This window comes from Antechinus flavipes, chromosome 1 (assembly GCF_016432865.1).
Source record: "Antechinus flavipes isolate AdamAnt ecotype Samford, QLD, Australia chromosome 1, AdamAnt_v2, whole genome shotgun sequence".
Taxonomy (NCBI): Eukaryota; Metazoa; Chordata; class Mammalia; order Dasyuromorphia; family Dasyuridae; genus Antechinus; species Antechinus flavipes.
This window is the reverse complement of record NC_067398.1, coordinates 285,663,007-285,687,725: the sequence shown is the minus strand read 5'-3', so window position 1 is coordinate 285,687,725 and position 24,719 is coordinate 285,663,007. Positions and strand designations below refer to the sequence as shown.

The 24,719-nt window shown below is 34.3% G+C and overlaps 1 protein-coding gene across 1 annotated transcript in view; it reads left to right on the top strand.

Annotated features, from left to right (window-relative positions):
• Positions 1-4,810, top strand: part of CEMIP2 (cell migration inducing hyaluronidase 2) — a 146,916-nt gene extending 142,106 nt beyond the window's left edge. Inside the window, exon 27 of the transcript XR_007947726.1 lies at positions 4,354-4,810. The gene's annotated coding sequence lies outside the window, so the exon portion shown is untranslated. The remainder of the gene's footprint in view (positions 1-4,353) is intronic.
• Positions 4,811-24,719: the final 19,909 nt, after the last annotated feature.

Below are 24,719 nucleotides of genomic sequence, written 5' to 3'. Positions count from 1 at the left end.
GAAATTTAAGTATTTAAAATAGGTGAGGTAAAGTTAAATTTTACATTTTAAAAATTATATCAGTATGAAGACTATTCTCATTTAGCTCTAGTAAAGTCATGAAATTATAGGTTGATCTTTGACAAGGGCACATAAATGTGTTTATTGAGCATTTAATCAATTTTCAACTATTGATGATAAAGTTCCAAAATACTGATCTTATGTTTTGTTGCCTACATTCATTTTTTTTTAATTTTATTTTTTTAAATTTTTATTTAATAATTACTTTATATTGACACTCGTTTCTGTTCCAATTTTTTTTTCCCTCCCTCCCTCCACCCCCTCCCCTAGATGGCAAGCAGTCCTTTATATGTTGGATATGTTGCAGTATATCCTAGATACAATATATGTTTGCAGAATCAAACAGTTCTCTTGTTGCATAGGGAGAATTGGATTTAGAAGGTATAAATAACCCGGGAAGAAAAACAAAAATGCAGATAGTTCACATTCGTTTCCCAGTGTTCTTTCTTTGGGTGTAGCTGCTTTTGTCCGTCATTTATCAATTGAAACTCAGGTCTCTTTGTCAAAGAAATCCACTTCCATCAAAATATGTCCTCATACAATATCGTTGTCGAAGTGTATAATGATCTCCTGGTTCTGCTCATTTCACTTAGCATCAGTTCATGTAAGTCTCGCCAGTCCTCTCTGTATTCATCCTGCTGGTCATTTCTTACAGAACAATAATATTCCATAACATTCATATACCATAATTTACCCAGCCATTCTCCAATTGATGGGCATCCATTCATTTTCCAGTTTCTAGCCACTACAAACAGGGCTGCTACAAACATTTTGGCACATACAGGTCCCTTTCCCTTCTTTAGTATTTCTTTGGGATATAAGCCCAATAGAAACACTGCTGGATCAAAGGGTATGCACAATTTGATAATTTTTTGAGCATAATTCCAGATTGCTCTCCAGAATGGTTGGATTCGTTCACAACTCCACCAACAATGCAATAGTGTCCCAGTTTTCCCGCATCCCCTCCAACATTCATCATTATTTTTTCCTGTCATCTTAGCCAATCTGACAGGTGTGTAGTGGTATCTCAGAGTTGTCTTAATTTGCATTTCTCTGATCAATAATGATTTGGAACACTCTTTCATATGAGTGGTAATAGTTTCAATTTCATCCTCTGAAAATTGTCTGTTCATATCCTTTGACCATTTATCAATTGGAGAATGGGCTTGATTTCTTATAAATTTGAGTCAGTTCTCTATATATTTTGGAAATGAGGCCTTTATCAGAACCTTTAACTGTGAAAATGTTTTCCCAGTTTGTTGCTTCCCTTCTAATCTTGTTTGCATTAGTTTTATTTGTACAAAGGCTTTTTAATTTGATGTAATCGAAATTTTCTATTTTGTGATCAGTAATGGTCTCTAGTTCATCTTTGGTCGCAAATTTCTTTCTCCTCCACAAGTCTGAGAGATAAACTATTCTATGTTCCTCTAATTTATTTATAATCTCGTTCTTTATGCCTAGGTCATAGACCCATTTTGATCTTATCTTGGTATATGGTGTTAAGTGTGGGTCCATGCCTAATTTCTTGTTGCCTACATTCATAATTGAAAGAGATGTTAAATTTCAGTTAAAGTTAGTGAGAATAAAGATGTAATTTTCTTTCCTTTCTAAGTTCATACACCCTGAAACCTATCTATGGAACCTTTAGAGGTCTGTAGATCTCTGGTTAAAAACTCTTAGACTAGATCATTTCTTAAAGCCTCTTCCTGCTCTAAATCCTATGGCCCTTCCTATGCATGGATCAAGTAATGTTCTTTCTCTCTAAAAAAAAAAAAAAAAAAGTTCATTTTCTTCTAAGTGAAATTCAAACTCTGTTGGTCAACATTCAAGGAATTCCTCAATATAAAAATGTGCCCCAATATCTGCCCAGGAAGAACCATTCTAACTTCTCAGTTTTATTTCGTATTTTGTTTTATGCTGAAGTCAAACAGTGCTACTCTCTCTTCCGAACCCTGGCATAATGCTCTTCTGTCTTCTTTCTGGGATCATGGTTGAACACTATTCTTGTAATGTCCTCCTCTGTACTCCTCCCTTCATGAACTCCTATTTGTCCTTTAAAGTTCAGCTTGTAACATACCTCTTTTCAGAAGCCTTTTTTGGTCTTTATTGGTAATGACCTCCCCTTACTTCCATCTCCCAGAGTTTGCTTCATATTTTCTCTCATTTCTAGTGCTGTGCAAGCTTCCAGCTTTGCCCTATTATGACACCATTGAAATCTCAGTGCTACCTCAGGTATCCCACTGTTAGAACTGCATAGGGACCTTTGAGAAAATTCCCATCTTTAGTATATCTCCCTTTGTCATTTTTTCCCCACTATTTTGATTATAAGCAGATGCATAGAACAGGATGGAATTTATATTCTGGTATAATGATGACTCTATAAGGAATCCTCTTTACTATAAATTTTTGTTTTGTGTTGGAAAAGTGATTCATGCAGTAGTAGATATATCTAATTTGTATATGAATAAATGAACAAAAATTTTGTGGTAAGGGGATAAAATCTTTTTTTAAAACATTAGAGATACAGAATCAAAATTTTGGAGACCATAGCTCTTCATTCTCTTTGTGCTTAATAAATGTGGAATTTAGGTCCTAAACAATACAAGTAGCAAGTCAAATGGGAGATTTAGTCTTAATCCCAAGCATAAATAAAGAAATCAGTGTTTATTAAATTTAGTGTATACTGTGCTAAGATATCAATCAATAAATGAACATTTATTAAATGCCTACTATCAGCTAGGCACTGTGCTGTGTTTTATAAATATTAATCAATAAAAATGTTTATTATGTTTTTGTTGAAAAATCCTAATTTTTTGAGGTCCCATTTAAGGTTTTCTTGGTAAGGATTAGAGTGGATTGTCATTTCCTTCTCCAATTCATTTTTCAGATGAGAAATTAAGGCAACCAAGGTTAAATGACTTGCTCAGGGTCATACAGCTAGTCAGTGTATGAGGTCACATTTGAACTCAGGCTACAGTGTTCCTGACTTTAGGCCTTTCACTCTGTGTACTATGGTGCCACCTAGCTGCTATGTACCAAAAAACGGAGGTGTTTTAAAATATCTGATTTAATCCTTTCAATAATCCTGGGAATATAAGCACTATTATTTTCTCCATTTCACATTTCAAGACACTGAGGCAGACAGGGTTCAATTGATTTTGCCAGAAACACTTAGCCAGAAATCCTAAAGCTCATATCTTTCTGACTTCAGATCTAATGCTCTATCCCTTATTCTACCTCACTGCATAAAAGAAGCCCTTACTGATAGTTTAACTTCATTTTGTAGCTGAGTATCTCATAAGATACTGTCAGCTTTTTACAAACCACAGTCTTAGTCCTGTTTTGTTATTCATCTCTTTTATTATTGTGGCAACGCTTCATGTAGCATTTTCTGCTAGAAAAGTTTTGTTAACATTATTTTATGGAGAAATTGCCTGTGATCCCCGCCTGAAACCCCTATTGTGCCCTTAAGAAAGTTGAATAACCTTCTGACATCTCAGTTCCTACCTGAAAAGACTGCTATAAAAGCTCTGTAAACTGCATATCAATTTGTGATATTCATGCAATCAGGTTAAGGGGAAAAAATCAAGTTTTCATTATTATTACTATGTTGATTCTAGGAAGATCTTGTGCCTGAACTCTGCTGGTTGGATTTTGCAAAGATGAAGATTAATGAATCAAAACTTTAAATGTCCATTCTTGCATCTGGTATAGACTTAGAAGTCATCTGGTCCAGTATTGTCATACTCAGAAGCCTATAGGGTGCATGCTGACTTAGAAAATTAGACATTAATATTATCTATGTTATCTTGCATTTTTATTAATTGTGTTAATTATTCCCCAATTACATTTTAATACAGTTAATCTGGCTATAATTGGAAATATTGTAGCCACATATTGGACACCTCCAAATACAAATCCCTCTTTTTATAGAAGAGGAGCCTGAAGTCCAGAGAAAATAGGTGCCCAATATCTGCCCAGGCAGAATCAGAATTTAGGTTTGGGTCCTATGAACACCAAGATTATTGTTTTTTCCACTGTGTCATGATAACTTCCTCTCTCCTCCCTACATCCCATCATAGAATAAAGGTAATATGTCCTTATAGATCACTTACTCCAATCTCATTTTATAGGTTGGGAAACTGAGACCTAGAGAGAAGTGACTGACTTAGTTACATAACTAATAAATGACAGATCTAGTATTCAATTTCTCATGGATACTACTATTATCTCATTTAATCCTCACAAGAACTCTGAGAAGTAAGTGCTATTATTATTATTCTCATTTTACAGATGAAGAAATTGAGATAGAGAGAAATTAAGTGACTTGACCAGGGTCATGCAGCTGGTAAGTATCTGAGGTTGAATTTGGATTCATATAATTCCCAGACCTTTATCTTCTCTGACACCTATCTGCTTCTTTTTACATTTCCTTTGATAATTTTTTTTGGATCTGGAAGTGATAAAGATCAACTGATTTTCACTTCTATAGTTCAAGAAGAGATCTTTTAAATGCTACTTTCCCTACAGTATACTCTTCTATGTTTTAAACGAAAATGAAAACTTCCTTTTAATGACCTCAAGGGGAAAAATAAAGGCTCCAATAGGTGTCAGCAGAGGTTTTTATTTTCTCAAAAAATAAGTTAAAATCATTTTGTCCATTTTTATAAGAAATCTTTTATACTAAGAATCAACTCTACTTGGATATTAATTATAATTAATTAATAAATAATAATTATTCTTTTAACAAAACAAACAAGTTTGCTTATTTCTTTATATTTCTGAATCACTTGAGCACATACAAATAAAGCTCCCTTTTGCTTTGCTGGGAAAGAATAACTCTTATGTGGAATTGAGGTATGCTGACAGTTTACTTAGGTCACAATGGAATCTTCTAGGAGTTGGGGCAGAATCTTTCATTGTAAAAGACAAGGGGGTTTTTGTATTCATCTCAAATAGAAAGCTAAATGCTGAATATCTCTAGAAATTAAAAGAATTTTGTTAAGATTCTTGTATTTTGGAATAATTACCTGGTTTAGAGGCTGAGAATATCTTTGTTTATTGCCTTCATTTAAGAATGAAGAAATAATCTTGAGAAGTTATTGAGGGCTTGTACATCACTTACTCTCTTGATCCAGCATCAGGAAGTTAGTACTGGCAGAAGCAAAGGCAGGATTATACTCTTTCAGAGGACAATTGGACACATGTCTGGTAGCCTTTGGAGTGACACACAGGAGCTCAGGGGGATAGACCAGTGACACTGCTCTTTTGACTCTAAACAGAAATCATATTTGAGAATAGAAACATTCTCAAACATCTAAAGATGTTCCCATTGCAGCAACTAAAGATTTTTTAAAATGCTAGCCAGTTTCATGTTGAATTTTCATTAAAGCATCTAATACACTTCTCTTAGAGAAATGTCATTTGTTTCAAATGTTCTCATTGCTTACTGTCTTAGCATCCTGCTCCCTGTTTTTGCTTCTTTCATCTAAGGCATCCCTTCTGTCTAAACATGCTTTATCAGCAACTTTATCTATATAATTCTGTGTGATCCCATTTGGCCTTTTCTTGGCAAAGATATTGGAACAATTTGCCATTTCCTTATTTAACAGAAGATAAAATTGAGGCAAGCAGAGTTATATGACTTGCCCATATTTACACAACTTCTGAGAGCAGATTTGAACTCAGATCTTCCTAATTTCAGGCCTGCTGCTCAGTTCATTGTACCAGCTAGCCGCCCTCCATTTCCTTAGAGGACATGTAAGGTGGAACTTGTTGTAGATTACAATAATGCTATCTTTTCAAAGAGATTTACATTCTATTAAGGACTTTTGACTTAACCCAATAAATAAATTGCCAATGGCAAATTTTTAGGTAGCAAGTCATGTAAAAGAATGATTATAAAAGTAGATTGGAGATAATGGTGATGGGAGTTGAGAAACTGGGAAACCAGAGTCATTAGAAGGAGACCATGTATAAACATGAAGAATAAGATTCACAAGCCAGGTACTAAATTTATTAAGGAGGTAGTTCATGAAAGACAATCTTAAAGATCTGTATAGAATGTGAATGTCAAAGGATGAGAAGCAGTTTCTAAATGATAATGTTAGAAGGAGAGTTTGAAAGTGGCAGTAAAGTACAAGGAATATGTCAAGTTCTTTTCTTGGCCTTGAACATTGGAGAATATAAGAGAAGGAGCAAGAGACCTTGGAGAGAGTGCCAGGAGATTTAATATTTCCAGGGGGGAAAAATAGGTTTCAGTGAGACAAAAAGGATGCAAAGATCAGAGGAAGAGTTTCAGGATGAAAGGGAGTTTATCAGTAGAGGATGAGTCTAGGGGGAACAATGAAAGGAAAGGACGGAAGAGGATAGGGGCTTAGCAGAAATAGGGTTAATTACAACAAGGATTAAAGTCTAGGAAGAGAAAGTAGGGGAAGGAATTTTCATTCTAGGCAGAAAGCACTTTGGAGTATCAGCGATTAGAGAAACAGGGAAAGGATTTTACTAGTCTTCATGCCTGGGCAGTATTAAGAATATAAACTTTAGAACTATTTGCATTTTTTTATTTTCTTCCCGAGTTATTTTTACCTTCTGAATCCAATTCTCCCTGTGCAACAGGAGAACTGTTTGGTTCTGCAAATATGTATTATATCTAGGATATACTGCAACATATTTAACATGTATAGGACTGCTTGCCATCGGGGGGAGAGGGAGTGGAGGGAGGGAAGGGAAAAAACGAAACATAAGCGAGTGCAAGGGATAATGTTGTAAAAGATTACCCTGGCATGGATTCTGTCAATACAAAGTTATTATTAAATAAAATAAAATAAAAAAAAAAAAGAATATAAACTTTAAGTGGGTTCCAAGTTTCTAAATAGAATGATTTAGAAATACCTCTACAAATCTTTAGCTGAGATGGAACCACTCAGCTGATTATGTGGAGAGAAAGGTAGATTATCTGTTGAAAAGAAAGAATGTCAAATGTTATCATTATAAAAAACTTATGAGGATGAATCCCAGCATGTAATACAAAATTGTATTAGTGAAATTTTATCACTCTTCATCACAATTTTTTAAGCTTAGAACTTATATTTCAGTTCACTAAATCCTATTTATTTAATAAAATTTAGAAAATCCCTTCCCACAGGAATTATTTATATCTCTCTAATAAAATCCCCAAATTCTTAGAATTAAATAAATATTTATTAATAAATGAAAATTTATTAATAATGAAATAACAACAAAGACACAAATATTTATAAAGTTTAATTGGGAAAAATATTACAGTAAGTTACCTCAACCTATCAGTATAAATCCAGATGATTTCTGTTTTCTCTTCTTAAAGCAGTAATAAATCACTTAGTTCACTCAAGATAGCAAATAAAATTCCTTTTTAGGCTCATCTTCAACTTCTTCACAAAGTTATAATGGTTGTATTAAAAAAGGAAGATCCCTCCATCTTTTTCTTTCTTTTCCAGATATTCTGCAGTTAGAACAAGAAAACTATGTCCTCAGTTTCTCTCAAGCTCTCACTTTAATAGTATCTTACTCTTCATTACATTAGTTTCTTTATAAATTAACAGATAAGATAGTTTCCTTCTCTTCTCCACTGGTTCTCTTAAATTATATATAATAACTCTTTCTTCTCCATCTTTCTTAACAGTGCCATCTCTCAACTGCCAAACACATTACATTAAGTCTGACTCAACAGTTAGCTATAACATCTGTAGGACAGGGTTTTGAAACTGATGTTATAATACTTGACAAACATTTATTGAGTTCTTGTTATGTAAAAGGACTGCTTATGCTTGATGCTAGGAGGACTGAGTTAGATGCTACACTTCTTGTCTATGTTTCTTTCTGATCTTTGGTACTATGATATAGTAAAAAAAAAATATTTATTGACATTTTCCTTTTCTTTTTTTAATCACTATAACTAGTCACTAATTCTTCTCTTTCCCCCAAATAGAATCCCTTTCTTGAAACAAATAATTAAAATCAAGCAAAACAAATCAACATATTGACATGTCAAAAAATATATCTCATATTGTACTTTTAATCCATCACTAAGTCATGACTGGTCATTGCATTGGTTTTAATTTCAATGTCTTTCTTAATTGTTTTCTTTGTAGTAACTATATAATAGTAGTTCTACTTAACTTTACATCATTTCACGCAAGTTAGGTCTTTTCTTCATTGCTCTGAGATTTTGACACTTCTAATGGTGTCTTAGAGCCATCTAGTGCAAATCTCTAATTTTATGAATGAGGCAATTCAGTTTCAAAGAAATTGTGAACGACCCAAAGTCATATAATTAGTAAATGTCTGATGCTTGGTTTGAATCCAGGTCTTCTGGGTTCAAAGTTCAACACTCCATGTAACATGCCACCCTGCTTCCTACACCAAGGACTAGTACCCACATAAGCCTGATCACTAATTGCAGAGGCTGTGATGGAGCATTTGGGGACACTTGCTTTTTTACTTTTCCCACATTCCTTAAATTAAATTTACCTTAGGAGCAAGAATCATAGTGGAACAATGGGACACAATGGATAGATAGCCAGTTTTGAAATCAGGAAGACTTGGATTCAAGCCCTTTCTCTAACACAGACTGATGCTGAGGCCCTAGATAATTCATGATACTTCTTTGATTACTTGCAAAATATCTAACTTTGCAAAAAGCCTTCCCAAAGTCAATAGATTTTATTTAAGTCTCTATTAGCAGAGTCATTCCTTGTTCACAGAAAATATGAATTCCAGTCATTCCAAGTTCTTATCATTGGACAGTTATGGAATGGTGATAGAGAGGAAGGAGATAGTGTCACCTGAGGTTCACTTGTATATGTAACTCATACATATCTTGCCCCACTGCCGAATGATTCTTGTCTTCTTTCTCTTCTAATATAAACACAACTCATCTGGTACTTCATTTCCCCTTTTAGGTTGCTATTGATGGCCATTTTAATTTGATTTCACCTTATGTGATGACCGCGTATTTAAAATCAGCCGGAGTCAGGAATTCAGGTTAAGGGAAAAATCTTCAATCTTTATTGAAGTGAAGCAGTGAAGAAGGATTGCAATAGCAATATGGGCAGACAGGAAGCCAGCTAGCAGAGGGGGATCGGAGGTGAAGGGCTGTTGCGATAGCAATACGAGCACTCTGTCAAGACCCCAGCCAGCAGTCTCTCCTTCTGCTTCCCTTTCCACTCCCTTGCCTCCACCCACCAAAATCATCATTTCCTATACAACACATCAGGACTTGTACAAAGAGTGGGCGGGGGCCATTCTTTCTCCAAACTTATATATTAATAGAGTATGGTCCAATTACTATTTAGCCTCACATGCTTGGAACCTCAGTGCATCAACTTAAGCCTCAGCCCATTACAACCTTAAAATACCAAAGGAATCTTGAATTCCTGGATGGACTATTTCCAGATTTATACGTCCAAAATGGCTGAGAAAACTCCAACAGATTATTTAAGCAAATAAGCAAATACTTATTAAATATTATGGACCCCGCAAAAATAATAGTTTATGCCCTCAAGGAACTTAGATTCTAAATATTCAAAAATACATATTTATATAACCATGTGCAAAATGTAGGAATAAGGATTGTGTCTATGATTTTGATGATATAGGGAATTTCTAGATGAGGAAACCCTCTTACCTTAGTCAATACCTTTTTCTGTAACTTGTAGAAGTCTTTTTCTTTTTTTTAAATAATTATAGCTTTTTAACATATATAGGACTGCTTGCTATCTAGGGGAGGGAGTGGAGGGAGGGAGGGGAAAAATCGGAACAGAAATGAGTGCAAGGGATAATGTTATAAAAAAAATTACCCTGGCATGGATTCTGTCAATATAAAGTTATTATTAAATAAAATAAAATATTATAAAAAAATAATTATAGCTTTTTATTGACAGAACCCATGCCTAGATAATTTTTTACAACATTATCCCTTGCACTCACTTCTGTTCCGACTTTTCCCTTCCCTCCCTCCACCCTCTCCCCCAGATGGCAAGCAGTCCTATACATGTTAAATATGTCACAGCATATCCTAGATACAATATATGTGTGCAGAACTGAACAGTTCTCTTGTTGCACAGGAAGAATTGGATTAAGGAGGTAAAAAATAACCTGGGAAAAAAAACAAAAATGCAAACAGTTTACATTCATTCCCCAGTGTTCTTTCTTTGGGTGTAGCTGCTTCTGTCCATCATTGATCAGTTGAAACTGAGTTAGATCTCTTTGTCGAAGAAATCCACTTCCATCAGAATACATTCTCATACAATATCGTTGTTGAAGTGTATAATGATCTCCTGGTTCTGCTCATTTCACTTAGCATCAGTTCATGTAAGTCTTGTCAGTCCTCTCTGTATTTATCCTGCTGGTCATTTCTTACAGAACAATAATATTCCATAATGTTCATATACCACAATTTACTCAACCATTCTCCAATTGATGGGCATCCATTCATTTTCCAGTTTCTAGCCATTACAAACAGGGCTGCCACAAACATTTTGGCACATGCAGGTCCCTTTCCCTTCTTTAGTATTTCTTTGGAGTATAAGCCCAGTAGTATCACTGCTGGATCAAAGGGTATGCACAATTTGATAACTTTTTGGCATAATTCCAGATTGCTTGTAGAAGTCTTTAGTGTATGCACTAATATCTATGCAGAAGTGACTTGAAACTTAAAGGGATCTCAGAGATGACTAGTCTCCTTCTCTTGCTAACTTTGCCCAGCCCCAATGCAAATGTGGGGCATTGATCTCTTTCAATAAAGAGAGAATCTTATACTAATGGACTTTGGGATTGAGTTTAAATAGAATTTTGGAGAGTTGCCTGATGCTGAGAGATGAAGGGAGTAATTTTTTTTTTATAGCCCATCTTGAAGATGGGGCTTGAACTAAATCTTTGTGACTCCAAGGCCAGCTCTCTATAAACAATGCAAAATATACAAGTATGCAAAATGTAAAAAAGTACTTGGGGTAGATGGGAAAGAAGTGAAGGAAGGGCACTGGTAACTGTTTATATTAGTTTCTATAGCTGCCAACCAACCATTTATTGTTGTTCTCTCACATATAGAGCCCAGAACAGTTTCCATAGTTTGATATTCTTTCTTGCTTTCTTTTGGGCCCTCAACTCATTCACCTCATCTTCCAATATAGCATTTCTTCCTTCCTTTATATCCCATAACTATGACCTAAAACTTCCATAATCTCTAAATATTATTCTTGAGGAAGAAATTGTCCTCATGGAAAGTTTGTTTTCTCATTTTCACAGGTAAAAGGATTATCTCTGGTGTTATCATGTCTGGTTCTCTTTCCAAACACTGTAGCCAAACACTGTAGTGTTGTAAACTACAGCCCTGGGTTTCAGTAGAGAGCTCAGCATATAATCACATATTTGGACTGAAAAAGAAAGGCTAAAGTGCAGCTATCCTAGCTGATGGAAATTCAGTTGTGAATCAAACTTTTCTGAAGTAAAAAAATTTTTTTTGAAACTCACTTTGCAAACCTTAAACTGCTGTATTGTTATTATTTTATTATTATATTATAATTGATAATCAGTTATTATTATTGATATTATTATTAACCTTTTCATCATTATTATTATTAGTTTACAATCAACAGGTCTCCTGTCTGATGATGACTTCATTTCATGAGCCTTCTACTGCCCTCCTTTTGAACTTCAGATATTTGTAAAGTAATATAGGGATACATACACTGGTAGGTGTTTTACAACTGGGTTCTTCAGGAGAAAAAAAATTTGTATGCACACATACTTTTGAATTTAATATTCACTTATGAATACTTTCTTAAATCCAATTCTATTGGCAAAACAAAAATAATAAATCAATAAAAGAAAATAATAAACCAAGCTTCAAATTGTAGTGATGGCTGATTTGGGAGATCTAAATGTTCACATTGAAAATTTAATAATTGCTCCAGTTAGGGCTGGCTTCAGGACATACTTGTGGCAATTCAAAGACTAAAACTGAGCAAATTCTGCCTTTAAGGAGTTTGCATTCTAGTATATGCTATTTACTTAGATAAATAGATGTGAAGTAAATATAAATTGGCTCCCAGAAAGAGATAGCACTAATGTGTGTATATGTGTTTATGTAGATGAAGGCCTCATATAGGGGTTAACCTGAGCTGAGATTTAAAAGAAACTAGGGATTCACTACACCAAACATTAAATATCTACCATGTATAAAATTCTATGGAACAAAAGGAAAGTTTGAAATACATTTAATATTTCCAGTTTGAATAGAATTCATAGAATATTAGAACTGGAAAAGCACCTCAGAACAAAGAATACAATGTAAAAGTTGGGAAAAATAAGAAAATATAGAACACCAAATTTGGAAGGAGCTTTACAAGTCATTTCATTCACAGGTTTTTTACTTTTTTTGTCTGTGTTATGGACTCTTTGATTATTTGGTAAAAATGATGGATTCTTCAGAATAATATTAAAAAAAAACATTTTTATAGTATTTTATGTTTCCAAATATATGCAAATATTGTTTTCAACATTTACTTTTGCAGAATCCTATGTACCAAAATTTTCTCCCTCTTCTCTCTCCCCCACCTCCCAAGACATCAAGCAATCCAATATAGGTTAAACATATGTAATTCTTCTAAACATATTTCCATATTTGTCATGGTGCCCAAAAAAAGCAGACCAAAAAAAAGAAAATATAAGAAAAAAGAACAAGCAAACAAACCACAACAACAACAAAAAGTGCAAATGCTATGGTTTGATGCACATTCAATTTCATTCGTTCTCAAATTGGAGAGAGATGAAAAAATGGCTTTTTCCTTCACAAATCTATTGAAATTCATTGAACTACCTCATTGTTGAGAAGAGCTAAATCCATTACAATTAATTATCACATAATTTTGTTGTTACCATGTACAATGTTCTCTTGGTTCTGCTCCCAGCAATTAGCATCAGTTCATGTAAGTCTTTTCTGAAATCAGCCTGTTCATCATTTCTTATAGAACAGATATTCCATTACATTCATATATCATAACTCAAAACATTATTTTTTGCTAGGGTATGCTTTGGAATACAAAGACCACTTTGACCACAATAAGTTTTGCAGAAACACCCTTTTTGAGCAAGGAGCAATGATTTGTGATCATAGGAATGGGTTCAGTCTGAGGGTCACAGCTAGTTGCTTGTAAGCAGGGATACCTTGACAGGGCTTCTCCTTGGTGAGTGGGTTGCTAAATTGCTGGATTAGCTCTCCTCCCATTGGCAGATACCATACAAAATTCACGACTGTGTCTCTGAATGGTTGAAGATTGCCTACTGTTCATGCACTGATCATGCTTTAAAAAATGGCTGTACATTTTTGTAACAAGGCTATATAGCATAATAAATTGGAGCTCTTTTCATACTCTAAGAGTCTCTTGCCTCATTCATTGCACCTCTGAGATCAAAGGGCTTATGTAATTTGAGCTCTTAAAATTGCAACAATTTTTAAATGCACAAAAGAAAATATATAGGATTATGAAGTAAGCAAATTATATTGAAGTGAAAATATAATTTTATATTTCTGGGTTCATGAATTCTTTGATCTCTTAGATTCCAGAATAAGAACCACCTAATTTGGTTTTTTAAGATAAGAAAACTAAGCCTATGATGCTTTATTTATACTCCTGGACCCTATCAATAATTTACAATCTTGGCAAAGTCCCATATTCTTCTGTGGTCGGAGATGGCAAAATGCCATTTATTATTTTTTCTTCAGTTGTTTCAGTTGTGTCTGACTCTTCATGAATTCATTTGGGACTTTCTTAACAAAAATATTAGAGTATTTTGGTATTTCTTTCTCCAGCTCAATTTACAGATAAGGAAGTGGGTTAAGTGACTTGCCCAGAGTCATACAACTAGTAAGTATGATTTGAATTCAGGAAGACTCATCTTCCTGACTCCAGACCCAATGCTCCATCCACTATGCCACCTAGTTATCCCCATTTTTAATTAGACCACAAATTAACATTATCTGTTATATTGGATTTTTATTTATTTTGTTAAACATTTTCCAATTATATTTTAATCTGATTCAGGTAGCATTTGGGAGGCTTCTTCATTCATGGCTGACTGGGTTACATATACATCTCTTTATGGTTCTCATGAAGTAACTTTGGGTAGTAGAAGACATCAAATTTAGAGTCAAAAAGACCTTAATTTCATACATTGTTCCAGGCAACTCTCCGAGACTATGTATGGGACAGTGACCTGTAATGGGCTGAGTCTCGAGTTGATGCACTAAGGTCCCAAGCACATGAGGCTAAATAGTAATTGGACCATACTCTATTAATATATAAGCTTGGAGAAAGAATGGCCCCCACCCACTCTTTGTGCAAGTCCTGATGTGTTGTATAGGAAATGACGATTTTGGTGGGTGGAGGCAGGGGAGGGGAAAGGGAAGCAGAAAGAGAGATTGCTGGCTGGCGTCTTGACACAGCTGCCCGATTGCTATCGGGCCTGCCCTTCACCTCCAATCCCCCTCTGCTAGCTGGCTTTCTATCTGCTCATATTGCTATAGCAATCCTTCTTCATCTCTTCACTTCAATAAAGATTGAAGATTTTCCCCTTACCCTGAATTCCTGACTCTGGCTGATTTTAAATACGTGGTCATCACAGTGACCCTTATCCAAATTAAAATCAGAGACTCTCAAGGTAAAAAAAAAAAATAAAAGCAGTTTATCTTTGATGTAGAGGACTCACTGGGAGTTCTCTATATCTCATCCAAAGGAGAACAAAAAAGCCATAGAATTCTGGAAGGGAACCTTTGAGATTGTCTTTTGAAGTAGCTATATCTCCCTTGATATTTGCCTTTTAAGTCTTTAATTAACAAACAAACAAATCCAAAAAAGGATTTATTAAGCTCTTTCAAGAAAGGACAATTCCCAACAGACAAAATGACAGTAGAGGAGTACAAAGTACAAACTACAAAACACAAGGTTAAAGAGACCCTCCTCCCCCCCAACATTTTCTCCCTATTCTCTGGGGGAATCTAGGCTTACACTCTAAACGTGGAAATCTGTACCAGAAACAAAAAATAAATAACAAATTCTCAATTCAAATTTCTCAAGAAAACTTCTATACAAGCAGATATTCTTGGATGAGAGTTCTGTTTCCTGAATTCCTGAAGTCATCATTTTCTTTAAAAGAAGTACTTAAATGCTAATTAAGAGATAGGGGGAAACAGGAAGGGAAATGTTCATCCAAAACCATCGAATACCTGCAGCTTTTTACTTATACCTTAATTTGTTATTGCAAAGTCTCAAGTCATAGTTCAAGTCATTCCCATGAGAACTATTCCATTCACTAGAAAGTTAAAAAGCACTTATTCATCTGTATCAGCAGTTAGAGCTTCCTTATGGGAAAGTCCCAAATTTGCCCTCTCCCCCTTTACTAATCTTCCCCCTTCCCCCCGCCCCATCTCTCCCCAAAATAGGCCCACATAAACCTAAAGACAAGAAATCACAAGTTTGGACCTGTGACGACTGCGCTAGCACCCAGGATACCCCAGAATCAGCCGGAGTCAGGATAAGCAAAAGTCCTTAGTCTTTATTCTTGGTCTTTAGACGCAGGATTGAACAGGATGGAAGCAGAATCTCTGCAACCGCCTTCTCCCGCATCTACCGCTCAAAGTGTGTGACCTTGGCTAGTTTTACTCCATCCCCTAGTCCCTCCTACAATTCTCTGTATACACCAATCATTGAGCCAGCACAGGAAAGTGGGAAGGGCCATTTTCCAAGCATATGCCCATAGAGAATAGTATCAGTAGTCAGCCTCAAGTGCTTGGCAGTCCTGACCTCAGTGCAATGACTCAATAGTTTCAGCCCTCTTACAGGACTCTAAAAGATATCAAGTTTTACAGTTCCTTGACTTGAGAAGGATTCCTTGACAAGGCATGGGCCTGCTTTGGACCTCTGTCAGATTCTGACAGAGAAGTAGATGAGAGAGAAAGGAGGGGGTTAATGCTGTAAAGAGAATATCTTCTCATTGGGCAGGGGGTCCTGACAGGCAACTATACCAAGGAGAGAAAGAGGTTACTTGGCATTGCATGTTCTTGCTTTGGGCCTCTGCAAAGAAATGAGCCCCAAAGTTGCGCTTTTAAAAGAGATTTGAAATTGAAGTTTCAATTGGATGACTTTACTGCCCCCAGGCCTAGATTTCTAGTAGAATGGGACCATTTACTGGGAGTAGTCCTGAGCAAATCTTCAGCTCAATAGGGGTGGATAGAAATCTGGATCTCCAGCTAAATGAGATTACTTTAGTTTGAGCTAAATAGGAGTGGTCCTGGACTCAGGATGTAGCTAGTTCCACCACCAAGATAACAGAATGAAACCATTTTATCTTGATTCCCTGAAGCAAGCCTCTCCCAGGAAAGTTCAAGGAGAGTTTCTCAAACATTCCCCCCCAAAGTCAGAGGACAGCTTCAGGGTTCCCCCCATCATTTCTGTCTCTCTTTCCCTCTCCCTTCTTTCTCTTGATTTCTTTTCTTTCTCTCTCTCATTCCCTCTCTGCTTTCCTTTCTTTTAATACCTCCTTTTTTGTGTGTGTCTCTGCTGCTCCCCTTTTTTCCCCCTTTTACTCTTTTCTCCCTCTCTCTCCTTGTACTCCTTCTTATGTTTCTGTTTTTCTGTTTCCTCACTCTCTTCTCTTTCTTTGTCTGTCTCTATGACTTTCTCTCCCTCTATTCTTTTCTAGTTGTCTTTCTCTATCTCTGATTCTATATCTCTGTTCATACTCTGCCCCCATTTAAAGACTTCCTATTACTGATCTCTGATTTGATATTTAATATATTTTAATATAATATTAATATATTTAATATGTAGCTGAAATTGCTTCTTGAGCAGGATGGCTCCCTTATTGTGGAGCAGAACTGTGCATGTAGGTGTAACATGCTTACTTATTAGCATTAACTATCATACAATGTTGTAGTGCCCAGGGAGAAAATAAAACAACCCCTGTAGATAAACTTAATAATTGTGCAACATCATCATAACATGGCCCTTACAGAAATGAAAACACTACATGAGAAAAGATCAGGACATTCAGCCCCAATGTCTTAACCACTTCTGGATTCTCCATTGTATTCCTTCTCTCCCAGGGAAGAATCAGTCTGTTCTTAGGAAAGTAAAAATACTAAACAAGTTCAAGAAAACCAGAACAAGCCTTTACAGGGTTTTTAAATATCCACTAGTTCTCAAATCTTATTTCAAATTAAAGCTAAAATCTTTTTCTCTGTCTCTATGTTTCTCTCTCTCTCTATTTCTCTGTTTGTGTCTTTGTCTCTGTGTGTCTGTGTGTCACTCTGTGTCTGTCTATTTATCTCTTATCTTTCTCTCTTTGTCTCTCTCCTCCCACTCTCCAGTCTTCCTTTTTGACTTTTGCCAGATAATTTTGGATTGTGGAGTACTTCAGTTGTAATGGAAATAGCTCCTTGTTTCTTTAGCAGCTCCTAATTGCAGACCTTGGGTACACATGAGTGGCCTGGCACTGTTCTTTAGATAATTGTAACTGTCCATGCCCACAGATGAACTAAATCAGCAGGCTAAGTAACAGAATGGAGACCCTGGGGCTGGACATTCTAATGCCTGATTTATTGCTCATTGACTTGGTACATGGGTTTGCCTTTTCAGATTTCTCTTTGTGAAAAGGAGTAACCAAAGGATTAGCTCCTGTTCTTAGTCCCTGGCTAAGTTTCAGAAGCTCTTATGCTGGCCTACCCACTACAAAAGAGGCATTGCCTCATCCAGTAAGAGGGAGCATCTGTGATCATATGTACTGGAACTGTGTATACACTTTGCCTCCAAAGCCACATGCTTATCTCTGGCTTTTTGACCTTTGAATAAAAGTTCATCAATGGCAAACTTCTTGCTACACTCCTGGTTTGGTAATAAGAAATGCAGTTTGGTGAAGACTGGAGCATCCTGCAAATACTTTTTAGAGAAGATTTTGACTGGAAATGAAGTAAATCTGATTCTTCTACTGAGAGTCAACAAATGCTTTCTTATAGCATTTAGGAGAGAAGTTTGTGCTGTAGGAAATGAAGAAATGGATGATTTCATATACACGGAAAGACTAGGAAAAACTTATATGGAGGAAAGTGGGAAGAAATCAAAGAACAATTTATGCTATAACGTTAGTATTATAAAAAAAACAATTTTGAAGATTTGTATAAACTGATGAAGAATGAAATAAGCAGAACCAGAAGAAAAATTTGGGTAACAGCCTAACAAAATAATAGACCTAACTGAAAGGCTTAAGAATCCTGATCAATCAATCAGACAATGCCATGATTACCATAATTCAGGAGAACTGATAATAAAGTACACTATCCACCTCTCGAAAAAAGAGATGATGGATTCAGCATGCTGAATAAGACAGATTTTTTGGACATGGACAAAGAAGGTACCTGTTTTGCTTGACTATGAATATTTACATAATATACAATAAATTTTTCTTTTTTCCCCAATGGAAAGTGAAATAAAATAGATTCGTATTACTTAAAATATAATATTTAGTGTAAAATAACCAAATAAATAATAAGGGGAGGGGGAGAAATAATCCCTTCCTCATCCTCCCTACTCCCCAAACCCTGGAATGGTTTGGCACTAACCTGGAACTAAATCCTTAGTGTAATACTGTTATATTGCTGCCCTCTAGTGACCATTGTGGAAAAGAATATAACAAAATAAAACATACTAAGCTGTTTCCAAGCATTATTGAAATGAAAACTCCCTCCATTGTTGCAGAGTGTAGATCAAGTCAATCAATAATCAACCAATATTTTTCATGTACTTACCATGTAGCAGACCCAACCTGCCCTTGTTTCTCATTCTTTCTGTCTTTATATAAGAAGTTCTCCATGGAAGATGCAATAATACATTTTTTATGGCCATATATAAATGATAACATGGTATTTATCAATAACAATAGCTAAACTTTATTTAATACTTTCAAGTTCATCAAATATTTTGTATGAGATCTAAAATTATGATGAATTTCAAAGACTAATCCAACTTAATTATTTTATAGATAAGGAAGCTGATGGAGCCATCTGTTGTTCAGTCTTATAAGTGTGTCAGATTCTTGGTGATCCCAAGAGTCCGGAGGGTGAGAGGGGTGTGACCCCATTTGAGGTTTCCTTGGCAGAGTGCTTTGCCATTTCCTTCTCCAATTCATTTTTATATTTGGGGAAACAGGCAAACAAGCTTAATTGACTTGCCCAGGGTCACACAGCTGGTTAATATTTGAGGTCAAATTTGAACTCCAGAAGATGAGTCTTCCTAACTCCAAATCTGACTAGAGTTAGCTGCCCTGCTAAGAGGGTTGGGAAAAGTCCTATAACTTGCTTATTATTATGCAACTAGGAAATAAGCAAGCCAGGATTTGAATCCAGGACTTCTAATTCCAAATCTGAGGCTTTTTTTTTTGCTTACATTGTGCCTTCTACAAGAAATCTTTTTTTATTATTTTATTGTGACCTTAAATATTATTAACAAACACTTAAAAATACAAAGAATATTTCAAAACAATATTGTATATAAATATAGACATACTTTCTATTACATACATTATATATATATATATATATATATAATGGGAAAATTAGATGGCAGAGTAGATACTGCCAGGAACAAGAAAAAAACTAAGTTCAAATCCAGCTTCAGATATTTATTGGTAGTGTTATCCTAGACATGTCATTTAACCATTGTCTGATCCAATTTCTTCATTTGTAAAACTTGAATAGTAATAGTAACTAGCTTCCAGAGATATTGTAAACATAAAATGAGATAATATTTGCAAAACACTTTACAAATATTAAAATTTCATGTAAATACTGGCTATTATCTTTATATAAATTATTAAAAAATTCTAACATAGTTTTTTATATATAGTCTTCCTTCTTAATCATAAATATACATTATATATATATATATACATACATACATATATATATATAAACACAAAATACCAAAGTCACTTTCAGTCTTTCTTTTTTTTATTTTTATTTAATATTTTCCCCAATTATATTCATAACAATTTTTTAAAAAGATTTTTATTTTTAAGATTTTTGAGTTCTAGATTCTCTCCTTTATTCCTACCCTCAATTAAGAAACCACATATGAGATTATGCAAAACATTTCTATAAAAGTTAATTTGTAAAAGAAAACAGATCTCCCACTCTAATGAAAATAAAATCCTCAAGAAAAATTAAATATAAAGAGAGAAAAAGAGAAATAGAGGATGCTTCGATCTGTATTCAGACACAATCAGTTTCTATATAAATATATATGAGTATATTTATAGTATATACTATATAAATATATATATGCTTAATTTCATACATTGTCCCAGGCAACTATATTATATAAATATATATGAGTATATTTATAATATATAATAGCCTCTTAGATAAACTTAATTCTATGAATAGGTAAATTGGTATATTTTCACTTTCAAGTAAGATATCTTAGCCAGAGGTGTGCTGTAAAATGTTTAGTAAGAGGCTCTCCAGAAAAAAAAAAAAAGTACATATAAAACACTTGAAAAATTTAATCTTCATTAAAAACATTTTCTCTATTATTTTATTGTTTATGTCAGTGATGTCAAACTCTAATAGAAAAGGGAACTATTAATCTGTTCTGTCTTAATTTTAAAACATATTATCTATATTTTGTTGTATTTTATTTATTTTATTAAATACTTCCCATTTACATTTTAATTTGATTTAGGTCACACTTGCAGTTAGTATTGGGTTGTGAGAGAGGAATGTACTGGGAGAAAGGGAAAGAAAAAAGTGGAAAAGTTAAAATTATCTGCCATAAAAAAAAAAAAAGACAAGAAAAAGCTTTTACAGTGAAGGGGAATAGGAGGAGGAGGAGAGGGTGAGTGAATGAAACTTACTCTTATCAGAATTGTCTCAGAGAGGAAATAACATATATACTCAAAAGAGATATATAAATCTACCTTACCATGGAGAAAAATAGGAGGGTAATGGAATATAGGAAGAGGGGAGTATGATAAAAGAGAGGGCACATTGTGGGAGGAAGTGGTCAGTACCAAAACACTTTTAGGGAGGGACAGGGTGAAAGAAAAGAGAATATTAATAGGTGGGGGATATCGTTAGTAAGAGTAATTGTAAAAATAATTTCAAAGCAAGCTTCTCTGATAAGGCCTCATTTCTCAAACAGAGGGAACTGAGTCAAATTTATAAAAAATAAGAGCTGTACCTCATTTGATAAATGATCAAAAGATATGATCTGTGCCCAAAGAGTTATAAATTGATATATATCCTTTGATGTAACAACACCACTATTAAGCATACATATCAAAAGAGACTGAAAAAAAAAAAAAGAAAATGACCTATTTGTACAAAAAATATTTGTAGCAACTCTCTTCTCAGGACAAAAAAAAACGGAAATTGAGGATGTCCATCAATTAAAGAATGATTCAATAAACTGTAGCACATGTTTGTGATGAAATATTATTGTTTTATGAGAAATGATGAATAGCATGAAAAAATGATGAGTAGCAGAAAAAAATCCCACAAAGTCTTCTATGAACTCAAGTAAAATGAAATGTACTAATAGAATATTCTGGCATGACCAGTTATAAATGACTTTGCTATTCTTAGTAGTACAATTATCCACAACTACCCTGAAGGCCTTATGATGAAAAATCCTATCCATACCCAGAGAAGGAACTGATTGTTTCCAAATACAGATGGAAACATTCTCTCTTTTAAAAAAAACAAAAAACAATTTTTTGATGGTTTTTATTTTCATTAGGGTAGAAAATCTATGTTTTCTTTCAAAATTTGACTTTTATATGAATGTTCTGCATTAACTGCATACCCTGTTTCTTAATTGCGGATGGGAAAAGGGAGAGAACTTAGAACTCAAAAACTTTAAAAACAAATATTAAAAAAGGGGTTTTGCATGTAATGGGGAAAATATTAAATAGATAAAATAAATTAAAAATAGAAAATTATTGTAGTACCTGAAAGCCATTATCAAAAAAGCCTAGACATAAATCTTTAAGAAATTAATACCCTGATATTCTAGAACCAGAGGATAAAATAGAAATCCATAGAATCCACCTATCACCTCTTGAAAACTATCTCAAATAAAAACTCCCAGGAATATTATAATCAAATTCCCAAGTTCCCAGATCAAAGCAAACATAGTATAAGTATTCAGAAAGAAACAATTCAAATATCACAGAACCACAGTTAAGATAACAGCATCTCTACTGAAGAATCTGAGGGCTTGGAATATGATATTCCAGAGGGAAAGGAACCAAGATTAAAACCAAGAATCACCTATGCAGCAAAACTGACTATAATCCTTCAGGGGAAAAGGTGGATATTCAATGAAATAGAGGGTTTTTAAGCAATCCTGATGAAAAGATCAGAGCTGAATAGAAAATTTGACTTTTAAATAAAAAAGTCCAGAAAATCATAAAAAGCAGGAAAGGGAAGTCATCAGGGACTTAATAAAATTAAACTGTTTACATTCCTACATGAGAAGATAATTCTAGTAACTCATAAGAGTTTTCTCATTATTAAGGCAGTTAGAAGGTGTAAATTGAATATGAAGGGATGATATCTTTTTTAAAAATTAAGGGGTGGGAGAGAAATGTGCTGGGGAAAAGGAAAGAAAAAGGAAGAATAGGATAAATTATTTCAAATAAAAGTGTCAAGAAAAAGTTTTTACAGTGGAAGGAAAGAAGGTGATATGAAGGAGAGTGATAGAGCACTATTTTCATCAGAATCTGTTCAAGGAAGAAATAACATACACACTCAATTATGTATAGGAATCTGTCTTATCTCATAGAAAGTAGGAGAGGAAGGATGCAAAGGAGGACAGACTGGGGAAGGGGATAATCATTAGCAAAACATTTTTGAGGGATAGGAAAAGGAAAAAGAGGATAGAATAAATGCAGGGGGGAAATAAGATAGAGAGAAATACAATTACCATGGAAAAATTTTGAAGCAAGTTTCTCTAATAAAGGCTTTATTTCTGAAACACACACACACACACATACACACATATAATACAGCTGGTCTAGTACAGGTAAGCTATCTTCATTTGCATTTTTTCAAATTCTTGACTTTTTTTCCAGATGAACTTTGTTATTATCTTTTTAGTTTTATAAAATAATTTCTTGTGAGTTTGATTGAGATGGCATTGAATAAATGGATTAACTTAGGCAGTATTGTCATTTTTATTATATTTGCTCAGCTTACCCATGATCATTTGATATTTTTCCAGTTGATTAGCTCTGACTTTATGTGGAAAGTTTTTTAGTTGTGTTCATATAATTCCTAATTTTGCCTTGGCAGGTAGACTCCCAAATATTTTATATTATTGTTATTTTAAATGCAATTTGTCTGTGTATCTCTTGCTGTTGAACTTGGTTGGTACGATATAAAAATGCTGATGTTTTATGTATCCTATTTTTGTTGTATCCTGTAACTCTGCTTAAGTTGTGAATTGTTTCTAGTAGTTTTTGTCAAAGCTAACATTTCTAATAAAATATTGAATAGTGGTGGAACTAGTGGGCAACTTTGTTTCACCATTGATCTTATTGGGAAAAGTTCCAGTTTGTCCATATTACATATGATACTTACTGATGGTTTTAAATAGATGCTACTGATCGTTTTAAGGAAAACTCCATTTATTCTTCTATTTTCTAGTGTTTCTAATAGGAATAGGTGTTGGATTTTGCCAAATGCTTTTTCTGCATCCATCAAGACACTCATATGATTTTTGTTAGTTTGATTTTTGACATAGTCAATTATGCTAACAATTTTCCTAATATTGAACCAGCCTGGTATTTCTGGAATAAATCCTACTTGATCATGGTGTATTATCCTAGAGATAACTTGCTGTAGTCTCTTGGCTAATATTTTAAGATTTGCATTAATATTCATTAGGGAAATTGGTCTCTAATTTTCTTTCTCTCTTTTCACCCTACCTGATTTAAGTATCAGCACTATATTTGTGTCCTAAAAGGAATTTGGTAGGACTCCTTCTTTCTCTATATTTCCAAACAGTTTACATAGTATTGGAATTGTTCCTTAAATATTTGATAGAATTCACATGGAAATCCATCTGGCCCTAAAGATTTTTTCTTAGGGAGTTGATTAATAGCTTGTTTAATTTCTTTTTCTAAAATGGGATTAAGTAATTCATTTATTTTTCTGTTAATCTGAGTAATCTATATTTTTGTAAGTATTCTTCCATACAATTGAGCAAAATAGCTTTTAATCATTGCTCTGATTTCCTCTTCATTAGTGAAAAGTTCTCCCTTTTCATTTTTGACACTAACAATTTGATTTTTTTCTTTACTTTTTCTAATCAAATTAACTAAAGATTTATCTATTTTCTAGGGTTTTCCCCACAAAACCAACTCTTAATTTTGTTTATTAATTCAATAGTTTTGGTGTTATGTTCTTCTTTTTTTTTCCCCTGAGGCAATTGGGGTTAAGAGACTTGCCCAGGGTTACACAGCTAGGAAGTCTTGTGTCTGAGACCAGATTTGAACTCAGGTCCTCCTTTCTTCAGAGCTGGTGCTCTATCCACTGTGCTACCTAGCTGCCCCTGTTATGTTCA